Below are 17,047 nucleotides of genomic sequence, written 5' to 3'. Positions count from 1 at the left end.
AAATGTCAGAGTGTTTACTACTGACTCTGCTGTTGTTTCCAATCTGTCTTTGGAGGAGCTAATGACTTCGATTGAAGAATGCGTCTGGAGGCTGGCTGAGTGCCCAAGATGTGGCCTGACTGGTAAAAGTCATGGCGACTCCGCGTTGTGGGAGCTGGTTTCACTTTTTGATCAGAAATTTAGCCTTAAAATTCCTCTTTGAGGTGCCTCAGCTGTGCATTCCACCTTCTGGTCCTGTTTACCTCAGTGTTGGTCACTCTGTGTTTCTACCCTTCTGACCTTCTATCTTACCTTTCCGTCTCCAAGCATAGCCTTCCGAATGTCTGCTCAGATAGAACCTGCCTTTTGTGTGACTGTGTTTGTGTGTGATATCTCCTCAAGTAACGTTCTTTTAATTTCTTCTTGCATTTTTTTTAAATCCAATTTTCTATAAGATCCGAGGGGCCAGGAAATGAGTTTTCTGACCCACCTTCTACAACAGTAAATATTTATTGAACAAATGATAATAGAACTTTCTAGTACTGACTACTCACCCTTGTGTTTAATTTGACAGAGTCACAGGTATAAAAGGCAGATTTCACTATGGTGCTCGAGTGCCTCTCTTTCAGAAGAGTAGAAGGGCAGGATTTGGGATGAATTAGAACAAAGACTATTTAATACCAACTTCTGTTACTTAGCATAGTGTGTTCCATTGTCTGATTTAGGTAATGTATAATTAAGTGCTACATTTTCAGTGAAACTATGAAGCTAACAGGGGGACTATGAGTTAATATCTCAGTGATATGAGGAATGATCTCTTTCAAGATGTTTAATAGGACGTAGGCCAAATGGGAGAGAATGTCCTGCTACTGACTTCCAGAATTCCTGGAAACAGGTTCTTAAGGAAAATGGCACAATCTTCATGTAAATGCCCTGAGGCTGTCAGCATCCTTGGACTCCTTTCCTTAGGACAGGTGAATCAGGAAGCCAGCCAGATGTCATAAGTGGCCTTCTACCATACTACCACCTGGAGACTTTTTTTTTTGATGGTGGTGGTGCTGAGGATTGAACTCAGGACCTTGTGCATGTGAGACAAGCACTCTACCAGCTGAGCTATGTCCCCAGCCCAACCTGGAGCCTTTTGAAGACAGGTTGGCAATGCTATCTTCTAGGCCGCCACAAAATGCCCTGTACCCCAACCACACGTAATAGTCCATCCATCCTGTGCTCTCCTAGCTCTGGTGCCTCTGCGTGGGACACGTGGTCTTCACCTGAGCTGCTTCTCCATGCCTTCTTTTCCCTTCATCCCCTAGTTATTACCTACTTCTCTTGCAGCTTTAAAATCAAACATCTTTTCATCTTCCCACCTGTCCCAACCAGAGCTGGCACTTCCTCCTTTCTCCATCTCTTGCGCATACCTCGTTTTATCATGCAGCACACGATCTTTGTTCTGATCTTTGGTTATACTTTTCTGATGTGTGGAACATGAGTTCCATGAGGGTGAGGACTGTGTCCTGTTTTATCTTTGGCTCTCATGAATCTAGGGCTTTCTTTGTTCCTCTCTCCTGATCTTCCTCACGTGCTGCTCTATAGTAGAATCCTGGGCACATAGCAGGTGCTCAGTTAATGTTGGTTAGATGAATGAGTGAATATGTGAGTGAGAGGACCACATTTCCAACTGGTCTGGAAAGGTAGGGGTGGATGAGGGCAGCATTTCCACCCTGTCAAGGGGTCAGTGAGCAAGGGACATGGAGCAAGAAGGCTCAGAGCTCCAGCTACTCACTTTCTGGGAATAAATCTTTCACTTAACTTTGTCCTTCTCATCTGTTCTTTACTGTTCAGGAAAGGTGCGTGATAAATGAAGCAATGGAGTCAATTCCTAGCATGAAATTCCCTCTACTGTGCCCTCTGCAACTGGCGTTCATGAGCCCTCTTATCCAGTGTTTTATATTTACAAGCAAAGGAGATTTACCTTTTGTCCATAATAAAAGCAGGCTTACTATGCTGGTGCACAGTTGATAAATACCACAGAGCATGGTGTTTCTCTTGCTGTGTCAGAAGCATTGACTGTGACCTTGGTCTTCTTGTGCTGGAGTTCCCTTCCCTCCTTATTACTCTGCTAACCATACAGAGCTGCAGACCAACACTCCCAGGTCATGTTTTGAGCACTTGTTATTTCTCAAAACAAGCACACAAGGAAGATGCTCAGAAATCCCAGTTTTACAGAGAAGAAACAGAGGCTCAGAGAGGTTAAGTAACGTTTTCAAAAGGCACACAGCTATTGAGAGGCAAAGGTGGAATTTGAGCCCATTTGGTTTGGGTCCAGAATCTGTGCTTAATGACCACGATAAGACTTCTTTTTCAGAAGTTGACTCTAATTGTATAAAAGAAAACTATTTACAGGGAAGAGCCCTGAGCTTCTGATGCAAAGGATTCTTGGAACTGTTCCATAAAAGAAAAAGGAAAGAGAAAAAAATAACTCCTTTTGCAGCGGCAGACCCTGTTAAACCTTGGATTTTCATGGAATTTGTATCAAATGAAATAACTGAATATTTCCTGAAGCAAGTAACTGGTTCTGTTGGTTGGCAGATCTCTGACTCGTCTTAACCCCATCCAGAAGATCATGGCATATAACCTAAGTGCCAGGGAATTTTAAGTCAAGATGTATATGAAACTTTTCTGTTATTGTTTTACTCTTTCATTCCTGCTTTAAAAAATTAACATTTAAAGCTACCTATACAGCATATTCTTTTTTTTTTTTTTTTTCTGCAGAAAGGGTCAAAAGATAAACGTTAGCTGTCAGCTGCAAATCATCTGAGATGAAAGTGATGTTCTTTTATTATGGTATCAGAGGGAAAAAAAAACCTTTGGAGTGAATCCAGTAATCCCTCATTTCTGATTCCATGTCTACTGAGACGTTTGCATTCACTTGCAGCCCTGGGTGAAGTACTGATTGCCGAAAAGGTAGTTCTGTCTCACGGGGCCGCTGGAATGAGATCTAGTAGAAATTTCATTCAAGTTGAATGAAAAACATAAAAAGCTTGAAAAACTTCTGGAGCCCAGAAGTCTGGCAAAGATGGACTGCTTCTGCGTGTCCTCCCCACAGTTGGTTTATTATGAAAGTCTTGCAAGTTACTATCTTAGTACTTGATTTTGAATATCGTTATAAATTCCTAGAGTCGACAGCCCACAAATCAGATTTCAATGGAAACCTTAATGTCACTCAATGACTGGTTTTGCATCCATCTCTCTACCTGCCTACCTAATAATTTTCTAAAACACAGTCATATGCCTTAAAATTCTGTTGTTTCTCTCTTCTTTTTAAATATAGATACTTCTGAAGACAATCAAGTATTAGTTTACAGGAAATTATTAAACTCCTTCTTGGAATATGTCTAAGTCTCTGCTGTGAAATGCACCCATTTCTGACCGGAGTTCTTCAACAACACTCTTATGAGATTCCATGGCACCATAGTTGACTAAATAAGTTACCCTTGACACCTATCTTAATTTACCATGGTTATATTTCTTTAAGTACTCTTCTGATTTCTTTTTTGGGGGGAACAATTTTGTAAGATTAACAAGTTCTCTATTTTGCTGATGTAAAAAATTATACCTGAACTGTCTTAACATGCCTCTTTTTATTTAAGAGAAAACAAACAGAAAGATTTAAAGCACCTGATATGTAACTCCACGTGGTGGATCCCTCTCCTGTTAACTCACCCACATTTTCAGGAAGCTTGAATTCCTCCAATTCCACTTTAATGCCATTTCCCAATCATTCTGTTTTCAGTGGCTATGAAGAACAGCTGGTCACCATCTCGTGTGATAATAACCTCCATATAGTGGAAACTCAAATGGTTTTGGACATGGTACTTACAAAAACATCGCCTTGCAAATGATGTAGCCTATCTGGTATTTCCCCCCTGTAAATAGCTAGATTCCTTATAGCCAATCCTTCCAGCAACTATCAGATTTTAGCTCTGCTTAGTATAATGCAAGCATTTTCTCTCTCCTCTATTCAGCAATGTCTTCCTAGGAGGTTTCACAATAAAATTTATTGTGTTTAATTTATGACGTACAATGTAAGAAGAATGGAATGCTGTTAGGATGTGCATTGATAATGAAAGGTTATTGTAGTGTTGCTCTGCTTTTACCAAATTTGCCAAACTCTGGAATAGAATGCCAATGAGATGGTTAGAATGCTCCTCACAGAAACAAGGAGGCCAGTACCTGCTGGTGGGGCTCCCTCACTGTTGGTTGGATCTTTTATTAATTGGAAGACAAGGCGAATGTTAGATCAAATACAGTGTTCCTGAAGGTCCCAATCATGCCAAGTCACAGCCACACCCCAAGAGAGCAGAGGAGGTGACTCAGTCTTTCTGAGGTCGTCTTTCCTGTTAGTTCCAATGTAGCCAAACCTCTGAAAACTCTTACATTTTGCTCTCTTTAGGAAAAAACAACATTGATTTTAGAGACTTTCGTTATGGAGACCAGGGGGATTTTTTTCAGGCTGCCCAAAGGAAGCTGGGTTTGGATCAGGAAGCCGGACTTCTCTTGGCATGAGTTTCCTTCTTGAATGAGATTCCAAGTTGCCCCCTCCTCACCTCTCCCCCACCGCCCCCCCCCAAGCAGCTCGAAGCCCCGCCTCCTCCCTTGGACCATATGGGGAAGCTGGCTCAAGGGCTGTTATTCCACGGATTCCAAGTTCACGCAGCTGTTCAGCCCCTGCTTAATGTACCGGTAATTACAGCAGCCTGCTTCTCTCCTTCCAATCATGCAACTTTTACTGATGGAAAATGATTTGTTTTTAACAACTTCCATGTATTTTGTTCTTGCTTTAATAGATAAGTTGTCTTTGGGCATTCAGTGATTGAATTCTCTATAAAACAAAACAAAACAAAACAAAAGTGACTCTATCAGTTCCCAGCTCCATAGGAGGGCTCCGTGGGACTAGCCAAAAGATGGGGTGTGTATGGGGGGGGGAGTTAAGTGGGTGTAACTAACATGATATGAATAGGTCAGTTGGGAAACAAAGCAAGCTCATCGCCTTCTGCACAGGGAGGTGGTGAAAGAACATTTTTTAAAAACGTGGAACTGAGAAAAATCAAAAGTACAAATTGAACTCTGTGTTCGTGATCCAAACTCAATGTGCTCTCAAAGGATTTTTAAAACAAATATCTCAGGACTTTTTCCTTTATCTTGGTTCAGTCTTTCAGAGGTCTAAATTTTTCTACTTTGGTAGTTGGGATTAGATGGGGGTTCAGATGAAAACTAAGGATAGGGCCCTTTGCTGGAGTCAGACTAACCCAGTTCCCCGGGCACAGATCAGACATGTGCTGACTCACAGTATCGATTCATTGGTGTATAAAATTTGTCCATCCTGAAACCTGTGTCCTTGTATCTCTCGAAATGACACTGCAGGCCAATCTAAGAGGATCATTTTTAAGGTAAAACTTTCTCAGCTCATTAGAATATTTCATTTTGGACTTTCAGTTTTTAAAAACCGAGTGGCAGTTGTGGCAAATAATTCCAAGTTAATCCCTATGTGTGTGTGGAAGTACTCCTTCCTTTCAGCAGGCAGTTCTAATTGGAGTGGAGCTGATCGTAAAGTGAATGTTTTCTTTATATTGAAATTCAAAATTCCAAAAAGCTAACAGGATGACAGAGAACAATTGCATAGTGAATTTGCCTTATCTTGACATTTTAAAGATTCATAAAATTTACCATTTAACTACAGTTAGAATATATAAACATACATTCTATCATGCTATTACCATTTTGACATTTGTCAGATCATATATTTATATTTTTGATGGTCCAATAGATATCATGTATGTATATGTGAAAAAAAAGTCTGTATGCATATCCATATCTTCTAGGGGCATTACTTTTAGTACTTGTGTCTCCTCTTTATTCTAGCAATGGATACTTACTATGTGATGGTGGGAATCCCCTGTCTTCCCTACCACTCTTCTCTAGCCACCTCCAAAAGTTATTACTATTATTTTTTTTCTTAGAGATCTGTTTGGAAATTTATGATACACAAATTTAAATTTAGAGCCAGCAATTTCTAATTTTTTAACAGCTTTGGCCAAAGAAGTCACTGTCTTCAAGAACCACACAGCCAGTCTCAAAGCTGCACCTCTGTTCTTCTGAAGTCCTTAGACTCTTGCTGTGGGACAAACCCCAGGGAAGGGTGTTTCTCTATGAAGGCAAGGCTGAAACCTACATCTGATTTCTTGATTTATGAAATCATTGTTTTAATATTTTAAATCTAGTCTTGGGAATGAGGATCCTCAGGCTTAGTAAACACCAATCCATGTAGCTATCTTACCTCATGTTCCGTTTCCTCAGATAGTTGCATCAGTAGCATTGAGGAGAATATTTTTAAAGCTTTAAGTCATTTCAATATCCACTGGACCCTCAAAAAGATAAATATGATTTGATGAATCTCAAAATAAAGTTGTTGCATGATAACTGTTCATACTTTTCATTATACTTGTTCATTCTTTGGTTCAGCAAATTTTGTTTGAACACCAGACATTTCCTGGGGTCCAAGGACTCAGCAGTGAACAAAAGAGATAGAAATCTCTAGCCCATGTAGGTAACAGTTTCATAGGAAGAGGCAGATAAACTATACAAGTTTTAAAAGGTTATTAGCGAAAGGAACTAAGGAGAAAAAAACAAAAACAAAACAACCTTTGTAAAGGGATAGAAAGGGATAAAAGGATTGCAATTTTACATGGGGTAGCAGAGAGGACCTCACTAGTAGTGACATACCTGTAGGATGTATGATGTAAGCTGTGTGGATACTAATGGAGAGAACTGTGCAGGCCAAGGCATTGGGGATGGACCTTGTGTGTTCAAAGAGTACAATGGCACATGCCTGTAATCCCACTTACTTTGAGGGCTGGGGCAGGAAGATTGTACATTCAAGGACAGGCTTAGCTTAGGGAGAACTTGTCTCAAAATAAAATTACAAAGGGCTGAATATGTGGCTCAGTTGTAAAGCACCCCTGGGTTCACACACCCCACCCCCGCCAAAAAAAGGGCAAAGGTAAAGAGTCCCAAGGAGGCAAATGAGCCTGGAGTGCAGAACACGATGGGCAGAGATTAGGATTATGAGATGTGGTCAGAGGAGAGGGAGAAGCCAGATCTTTAAAGACATAGTTCATTATAGTGCTGGGAGACCACTTGAGTTTTTTTTTTTTTTTTTTTAACACAAAAGTGGTAGAATTCTGCATACTTTTGAACACAGTCACCCTGGCTGCTATGTTGAAAGCTGATTTAAGGGCAACAAAGGAGGAAGTAGGGAAGGCTATGAACAGAGGAGTAGTGTTATCTGCTGGGTGTGTTCAAAGGATGTTGTGTGCAGCAGTGAGGGTGTCTCTGCCAGGGTTTGTCAGCAAATTGATGTTTTGGCCTGGGTAGCTCTGTTGAGGACTTTCCTGGGCTTTCCATGGCGTGCATTGGCTCCACTGGCTTCTATCTGATAAAACCAGAGCACCACTCCTACTCCCAACACCCCTTAACGACAATCAAGCATGTCTCCAGATCCCCAAAGCAGGTGAGCAAGGGATAGAACAGGAGGGGAGGAAGGAGATCTAACTGAATCCACTGGAATCGAGAGCTGGGGCTACGGAGAAGGCTACTCTCTCCTGGACCCTGTCCACAGCTCAGGACATGCATTTGCACATGTATGGAATCTCTACAATTGGAGGAGACTTTGGAATCCCCAAAGAAGTGACCTCAAATGTTCACACTCAAATATTTTCCAGATGCTATAGAAACAGGGTGCTTTTGAGGTTAAAGTCAAGCCTACGTTTATTCTTCAAGGACTAGGTCCAAACTGTCCGCTTTTTTCTTCCCTTGGTTTTGTCAAGTCTGACAACTCATTGTTTGACTTGTATCCAGGTGAGTTCCCATAGCCCTGAACCCAGGCCCTTTCATATATGTTAGCATTATTAAGTCTCCAGATAGTTCCACTGAGGACAGTTATAATGGGGAGCACTGTTTAAAGAAAATACCAGAGACTCACACTCGCCCATAAAATGCTCACTTCTAAGGGCAGGTTTCTGCTGTAGGATACAGGAGGCGGAGACTGAGGTCATCAGAGAATCAGCCTTGCACTAGGAAGGGAGTCAGGTGGGAATTTCTTTCAGTGAGAGACGCAGAACAGCAGGACGGACGGATCCTTGACCTCTGTAATACAGAGATTAAGGACCATTGTAGGAAGGAGGCTGTGGAGCCAGAGGGCAGAATTTACAGCTCCAACCTTGAGAGCCTTTCCCTGAGGACTCTGCTCTGTTTTCACAAAGGCTTCTCAGAATGCCAAGGCCATGAAAGGTAGAAATGTAAACAGAGGGACACAGAATGGCCTTTGGTCTCAGGGTGAGCCTCATGGCTTCTAAGTAAATAGTTGCAGGCATTTCAAGAGCGGTGCTGGGAAATTGTTTTATAGGAGAGAAAGATGCTCCAAATACAGAAAATGGAACTCCACCGAAGATCGTCCAACGTCCTTTTGTGACAGGGAGACTGAGATATTAAATTCTTCAGGAGGGAAGATGAGTTTCCTCTGCTGCTGGGGCCTTACATGGTGACTTCTCTGCCTCTTCTGATGGGCTACAGAAGCTGTGTTTTTGAAGATGGGTCCATGGTGCGCCTGAGGGAAAGAGCATAAGAAGGCAGTGTTTGCATCTGCAAAATTGGACTGTTTATCTTTTCTGGTCCCACCTGGGACTCTAACACAATGCTCACTCAGATAAGCTGTGTCAACTCACCTTCAGATGTAGGGGAAGATGCAGGCATCAGAAGAAGGTGAGAGAAATAATGATTTTAATAGTTTTGCCACCAGCCAGACTATAATTCAAAGAGAACTGAGTAGACCCCAGCTCATGATGTCATAAAGATGCATCTATTACTTTTTCTACTTAATCAGTAATTTAAACAGTAATCTCATCAGGCCCTAAATGATAAACTCGAGAGGTCTGTGAATTTGCTACTAATTTATGATCTTATGGCCACTTTATATTATATAGTCTCAATTCAGAAAATGGAATGTCCTGTTCAAGATATTTAAAAACCTGAAGTTTGTTGTGACATCAGATACCAAATCTTTTCCCTTCAAGTTCAGACCTGTTTTTGGCTGGAACTCTACCAGGGGAAATGGCTTTGAGGGTAGGTTTCAGGGTACATCTTATTTCCCCTGGCTTAATACAGTGTCATCTTTCCATTTCTCCAGCAACTCACTCAGCAGTGTCTGTTTTCCTGAACTCAGTAGTGGAGGAGCTGGAAATGTCTTACTTGCCATGGGCTTTCCTTACTGGTCTTCAGAATTTTTTTGTTTAACTGACAGTTAAAATTAACTCTTTTGCTCAAGAATCTTCTGCATGGGTTTGCAGAGGACCCCACTTCTGCAAACTTCTTGATTGGGGTGGATACCTCTAGTCTATGATGGCAATTTGCAAAGCATTGAGACTCTGGGGAGCACAGTGCCCATCTTCCTCTTCTCCTAGGGTCCCCAGCCCATCTCTGGGACTTCTCAGAAGGGCTTAAGGGCTGCACTCGGTTGCCTGTCCCAAATGCTTACATAGTGAGACAGGTGCTTCCTGATTCCAGCAATTCTGCCTTGCATGTGGGACCCCCCCACCCAGGACAGCACGCCTCCAGCTCCCTCTTCCCTCCAGCTGTGGTTCCCCTGAGCCATGAGTCCAGCTGAGCCCGCTTTCCCTACCCATTTCACAGCCTCTGATCATTACATGCTCTGAGAACAACTGAGTCTGATGGTGGAGTTGGGAGCAGTGCCAGGGAGAGAGCAGAAAACACTTTTCAGATCAGGGGTGACGTGATGCCACCTACAATGTCCCTGCTTACTGTTACCCATGACAATGTTTAACTCTTTTCTGTTAGTATCTTATTCCATGGGTCCAGGTCAGGGAAATAAACATGTTTTTTAAAATCCCCCACCCCAAATACTGAAAGAATACTAAGGATATAGTGTTATGATGGTATATTTTGACAAATTGTCCCCTTAAAGAATTGGCATTCACCTTTTAACCTGCTTCATATCATCTCAAATTCTACAAGTAGTAATGCAGAATATCTAACAAACACTTGTTAACAAAGAAAACTATGAATTCGGTTGAACTGAGGTGTTAACTATTATTTCTAAGGTTAATGGTTGACCTTCCTTTTTTTTTTTTTCTAAGCTTCCAGGAAAATGTTTGCATCTTAAAATTAAAAAGAAAAGAAAAAAAAATGTCCTTAAAGGATTTGGTCCTTTAAGATAAAACATTTGAAGAATGGCCAAGACTATTGTGGACATGTTTGATCTCACACTGGTACTAAGCAATCCCTCCACTAAAGAAATACACCTAAATCTCCTGATGGCACTTGGGAACAGTGGAAATAGGGAAAGTGTCAGTGGGAACAGGAAGAACAGAGGCTCTATGAAGTACAGTTTCTCACTGAACCATCCCTTTAAAAGGGACCATGTATTAGCCAACAGAGATCAGTTACTGAAGATGTAAGTTTTTTTTCCCATTCTCTTCTGTGAAGATATGATATTGAGGTTTTAAATATATGAGTTTATATCTTTGAGTTAGTTTTCAACTTTAAGAAATTGTCTCATTATACATTGATAAATTGGGGATAAGATGATAAAATATTAGACCAAGGATTGATAAAACTCCATGTGTTCCATATACACTGATGAAAAGCTACAAGGAAAAAAAATGTATTATTTCCTTATATTTTTTCAAATTTCAAAAAGGAGAGAGAAAATAGACTGTAAACTTTTTTAGGATAGAAAGTTGTCACCTAGAAAAAGTCTCTCAAGGTCAACTCTTCACACTCCAGCCTGTATGGCCAGCATCAGCTGCTAAAATACAAGCTGCAAAGTAGGAATTCTGCTCTCAAGTTGGAGCCTGGGGCAAAATGAAGAGGTGCAGCCAGGCACAAGGTTATCAAAATGTCCTGCCATACTTTGAAGAAAGTGGAGAAAGTCCCTAAAACTTCACCATCAGAAGACACCACTACACATAAAGGTATGCATTGCACAATTTATTTGCTCAGCCGTCATCAACCCTTATAAACCAGCCTAAAGAGGAAGCCAGAGACCCAGGAATTGGTAGCTGATTGGAAATGATGGTGCCCATTTCCTAGTAACACAGGATCTCCAAACAAACAACAGCTTGTCCTAAAGTGAAGTTCTGATATTTGGTTCCACATGGATTTTTTTAAAAAATAAGGTAGTAAATAAGTCGTATCTTTACTACAGAGTTTCTGAAAGATTTCTTGTTTTGCTCCTGGACCTGCACTTTCTGTGATTGATTACAATCTGAGTACATCTAGGCTTCTAGATTGTGAAAACCAAACCAAACCAAACCAAGCCACCAAACCTGCCTGCAGAGATAGAGAAGCCTTCTGTGGGAATGCCCCAGAGGAGGGTGGACTCCAGTGGTCTTTCTCAGTCCACTGATCTCACAGCTTGCAAGAAGCGAGAAATGTGGATACTTCTTAGCTAGACTCAAGGATCAGAAAATGGGCAGAAGGAACTGAAACTAAGTAGCAATATTAACTATAAAAAAAACTGTGAAGTCCAATTAGAAGATTTTAAACAGTAAAACTTTAAGGAAACAGAGTTTTATGACAGGATAATTTCAGAGCTAATTAAAGGTTGAAGGCTGTTCTCCTGTCTCATCCTAGTCTAGAATGTTCCAACTTTCCTTTCATAGAATCTGGTGCCAACTTGTTTGATAAATAGTCTAAATGGTGCACAGACTAGATTTACTGAGCTTTATAGACAGTCATTTTCCAAATGAAAATGTAAAGAACCAAAAAGTTACATAACGGGTGGAACATTGGATTGACTGAAAAACTCTCTGAACATTTGGTATATAATATTGCTTTGCTCAGAAATGCAATCCATCATGCTAAGAATTCAGAAGCCTGTGAGGTCATCAAAGATATTTTTGAGGGAAGGTGGCTGTCCTCTAAAGATGACAACATAAAAGTGGTGGTTGCACCGTGAAAGTGTACTTATATTTTCTAAGTCCATGAAATCACTCAAACTTTTACAACAATACTTTTTTTTTTTTTTTTTTTTTGTATTTTATTTTGAGACAACGTCTCATTAAGTTGCTTAGGACCTTGCTAAATTGCCCAGGCTGGCCTTGAATTTGCAGACCTTCTGCCTCAGCCTCCCAAATTGCTGGGATAAAGGTGTGTACCACCACACCCAGCCAATGAATGCATTTTAAATGCATTTACAATCTTCCATTTAAATGACTTTTAAAACATTTGAATACAGTTGACTTTTTAAAAAATCGTGGTAAAAATCCATAATATAAAATTTACAACCTTAACCATTTCTAAATGTATGTATAATTCAGTAGTGCTAACTATATCCACCATGTTACATTCATTGTGCATCCAATCTTCCCAAGTTTTTCATCTTACAAAACTAAAACTCTGTACCCATTAAACAACCCCTGGGCCAAGGATGTAGCTCCAAGTTCAGCACTTGCCTAGCATGTGCAAGACCTGGTTCAATCTCCAGTACCACAAGAACAAAAGAAAAACTCTCAAGTCTCTGGCAACTGCCACTTTGATTTGTTTCTATGAATTTGACTACTCTAGTTATGTACCCCATGTTTCATTTATCTATTTTATCCATGGATTGACACTTGGATTGCTTCTGTGTTGTGGCTCTTGTGAACAGCACTGCTATGAACATGCGTATACAAATATCTTTTTTGAGTAAATATGCAGAAGTATAGTTAGAGTGGGTTTTGTTTGTTTTGTTTTTTAATGGACACAATATCTTTATTTTGTTTATTTATTTTTATGTGATGCTAAGGATTGAACCCAGTGCGTCACACTTACAAGGCCAGCTCTCTACTACTGAGCTACAACCCCAGACCTACAATTACAGTTTAATGTAGCAATTCTATTTTTCATTTTTAAGGAATTTTCATACTATTTTCCACAGTGACTATACCATTTTACATTCCCACCAACAATGTATAAGAGTTCCAATGTCTTCCTATCCTCAGCAGCACTTTTTTTCTTTTGTTCTTTCTTTTCCTTTCTATTCTATTCTTTTTTTTTTTATATTTTCCCCCTTTCCTCCCTCCCTTTTCCCTTTCTTTTTTTTTTTCTTTCATTCTTGCAATAGCATGCGAATGGGTGTGAGGTAGTACCATTTTGCAGTTTTGATCTGCATTTCTTTAATGGTTGACAATGCTGAGCTTGTTTTCCATTTGCATATCTCCTTCTGGAGAAATGTATGTCCAAGTCAAAATCCAGTTCAGCAGGTGTTCGTCTTCCATATGCTTCTGCAGTCTGAGTGTCTGAATTGTCATTGAATGACATGCTGCTGCTCAGCAGGCCATCAAAGCTGGAGTCCAGTTGGTGGAAAGACGGGTCAAACTGAGCACAGCTAGAACCTGGAACCCAGCGGCATGGAGACAGTCCAGAGTCATTCCTATGTTCCTTCATGTAGGATGCAATCAAATGACCAGTTTCTATTCCATGATGCCATAACCTGGGTTCTTAGCAGAGAGATGCAAAGGGACATTTTGATAGACAAAATAGTTGGAATGAGGAGGGTAGACTCGGCACTTGCTTGGTTGTAAATCTTAGTTTCTTCATATAAAATGTCTGGACATGCTTTGATTACATCATATTAGAAAGAGTCTCTACTTCTTGCTAAGGGGTTTACTTATAAAGTTATAAGACATGGAGATCTGCTAAAGGGTTTTAGGTATTGCAAGTTTCAAAGAAGAGAACAAAAGAAATGTTGAGAAGTTTAAAGGGAATTATCATAAGTAGATTTTTTTTTTTTTTAATGGAAGAAGAGAATTCCCCCAAACCAAAGCTGTAATGAACACAATTAAGTGCTCAGTCTTGGTTCTACTGCAGAACTATTGCAACTTAAATGGGGAAATTCATTTTAACTCTCCAGCCCCTGTTTGCTTAAATATAAAACAGGGGTAATACATCATAAGACTTTTAAAAAATAATTAAAGAAGAAGATGTGCTCAGTGTCTTGTGGTTCCTCAGCATCCAAGAACAGGGCCCTATTTTAGAGGTCACTTGAAAGACTTGTTTTGCTTTCTTTATCCATTCCTTTTCAGCACCCACATTTGGGGCTGTACCCCCACCCCTGCACCTCACTTGTGAACTTATCCCTTATCCAGGACCTGAACCCATCAGGCTCTACCTCAAACCAGATTAGGTCTTTCTGGTGCTTTCTCTTCTCTTCTGTCTTTCTTTCGGATGGCCTTAGATGATTTGGCCTTATACTATTTTTTTTTTTTAAAACGACTTACTCCCAATTGCAACCTAATAACAATAAAAAAAAAAAATCCCAGACTTCACCTTTCATACTCTCTCTCCTTTCTTCCCTTCATAATGTTTGGGAAGAAGTGGTGAAATAATGAATTAATGAAAATATGATCACACCGTATTTTTCTGAGGCACCATGATCACACTGCAAAGAATGTTCAAGGTACAGATACAATACCCACATGAAGGATGGCATGCTATTTTCAGTTTGGTTTTCATTGTTGGTCTTGGTATTTTGTTTCACACTGGAAGACCAGGGTTAGAGAGTTAGGAAAATATACAATTAGATCTATACACTGGGCTGTCTGTCTCACAAGCACAAATGTTTTGTCCTTTGCAGGAGAGAAGTGACAGGGCAGCTGGAAACCTGGAACCTCACTCTGATCAGGAATGAAACTACCCAGGCTTCTGTGAAAAATCAGCTTATCTTCGTGGCCTCAGAATATTTTTCATTGACATTTGCTTTCTACCAGAGTGGGCTGGGGAAGAAGCCAAAATGAAATAGACGTTTTGATGTAAGAATTAAAAATACAAAAAGTCTTTGGTTCTTTTTAAGAAAGAGCAGCAGAACAGAACTAGAAGGTAGAACTGAAGAAATATAAGTAGAGAAGAAACCCAGGATCATGTGAATGGATTGTTGCATTTTCTTTGTATAAATTATATGTGGTGTTGGACTTCACGACTCTAGCATGCACAGTATTCCTTCCTTCATCAAGATTACAGCCCAGCCCTTGGCACAGTGGTCATAGTAGGTGCTCAGTAGGCATTTGTTGAATGAAACGAGGAAAGGACAGAAGAAGAGATGGAGTGATAAAGAAAGCAAAAAGGAACACATATAACCGAGTTGAGATTTTTCTGTTGAGGTTGACAAGACATGTTAAATAATTTATCTTGTTCAATAAAATAAACCCACATATTTTCACAAGCAATGCAGTAATCTATAAATAAATTTGTAAATAGATATGCTTATAAATCATACACAGGATGTGAATTTTACTTAAGTATTAGTATGAGTTGCTTTTGTACAATGCTTTGTGTTTGTTACAGGACAACAAAGACCATAACTACTCAGGTTACCCCAAGTTGATGCTCAAATATTTTGGTAACTGATAAACCAAGAAACTGCACCAGCTCAAAGACAGAATCATCTTCCCTCCTCCTCCTCCTCCTCCTCCTCCTCCTCCTCCTCCTCCTCCTCCTCCTCCTCCTCCTCCTCTTCTTCTTCTTCTCCTTCTTCTTCTTCTTCTTCTTCTTCTTCTTCTTCTTCTTTTCCTTTTATACTACAAGGTGTCCTGCTTGCTCTCCATGGAAATACTAAAATAAAAGTGATCTGGAAGGACTAATGACTTCAAATGGACAGCATCTCTCTTTCATGGACTTTGAGAAAACAGGAGCCACCATACCCAAGTGAGCTAGCTCCCCGTCAGACCAGAGCTGAAAGATGCTCCAACCATACAGCAAGGACCACTTGACTTTAAGGAGTCAGGGCTCTTGGTGGCTTTCACTGCCCTGATGGGAAGCCTCATGCAGACCAAGACTCTCTCCAATTCAGAACATCTTCTCTTATTAATCTAACAGTGGTATTCTCAAAAATTCTTGTCGTCTTTTCCATTTTGAAAATGTATTAATCATTATAGGGTTTTCCTGTTTCTTTGGAATCAGGGTCTAGTGCTTAAAATTGTGGACAAAGTGCACCAAAGAGTCTAAGGTTTCATTAACAGAATCCAGCCTCTGTGGGTAGAAGCTAAACTCCAGTAGGGAGCAGCGTCCTCTGGAATAACTCTGATCATACACACAGAGAAGGAATAAAGCATATATTAAGAATTGAAGGGTTTAGCATTCTTATATATTAAGCTAAAGAAATAATGTTATCCTCTGTCCCTGAAATTCTGAAAATGCCTAGGGCCAGGCAGCCTCTTCTGATCCTGTAGACTGACTGATCCTTCAAAAAACCCGTGAGTCTACATGGGCCCTTCCTAGATGCCTTTCACAGTAACTCCTAAATGAAACCACCAAAACACCTCTCTAAGGATCTGTAGATTTTCAGTTTCAGGGGAAAACTAGAAAGAGAATTTCACCTCCAAGTGTCACTGAAAACAGATCCAGTCCCCAAGCCCCAGATGGCTGGCTTTTCTTTCAAACTCCCACTACAGCGTTTTCATGGGAAGTGTACCTTTCTGAGAGATCCATTCATGATGGGCTCAGGTCTGATGATATAATTTTAGAGGTTTTTTTTTTTTTTTTTTGAACAATGCTTTGTAAGTTTTCTTGATATAGCACTTTCATGAGAATTGTTGACAATTCCAAGTTAGGGAAGAGGACAGCCATAGCAACTGGCCATGCTGCAGGTATGTGGAGCCTCCAAAGCCTTTTATGTGTGTCTAAAATTATCGTTTTGATGACAATGCTTAGATTGTCATCAAAACGATACATACAATGTGTAATGACCAAATCAGAATAATTGGTATTTCCAGTTCCTCAAATAATATCATTTGAATGGGCTGGGAATCTTCAAACTCTTGTAGTGATTTTGAAATCCAGGTTTATTGCCTTTAATTATGGTCCTTTTCATAACCATACTATATCTCCCTTATATAGCTGTCCATCCTCACTGACCTCTCTACAGCCCAAGTGTAAACCACACCACCTTTGCAGTCCATTGTCACAGCCGCCACTATTCCATTACATGCCTTTTCCTGCCAATCTCCTCCCCTGC

General features: G+C 40.3%; 1 long non-coding RNA gene across 1 annotated transcript; it reads left to right on the top strand.

Annotated features, from left to right (window-relative positions):
• The first annotated feature begins 7,865 nt into the window (after positions 1-7,865).
• On the top strand, positions 7,866-15,260 carry LOC144365646 (uncharacterized). Its single transcript, XR_013424339.1, has 3 exons — positions 7,866-8,799; positions 10,191-11,027; positions 14,672-15,260. It is a non-coding gene; the product is annotated as an uncharacterized LOC144365646 (long non-coding RNA).
• The last annotated feature ends 1,787 nt before the right edge of the window (positions 15,261-17,047 follow it).

This window comes from Ictidomys tridecemlineatus, chromosome 7 (assembly GCF_052094955.1).
Source record: "Ictidomys tridecemlineatus isolate mIctTri1 chromosome 7, mIctTri1.hap1, whole genome shotgun sequence".
NCBI classification, from domain to species: domain Eukaryota; kingdom Metazoa; phylum Chordata; class Mammalia; order Rodentia; family Sciuridae; genus Ictidomys; species Ictidomys tridecemlineatus.
Note: the sequence above shows the minus strand (reverse complement) of the source record. Positions and strands in the feature narration are given on the sequence as shown.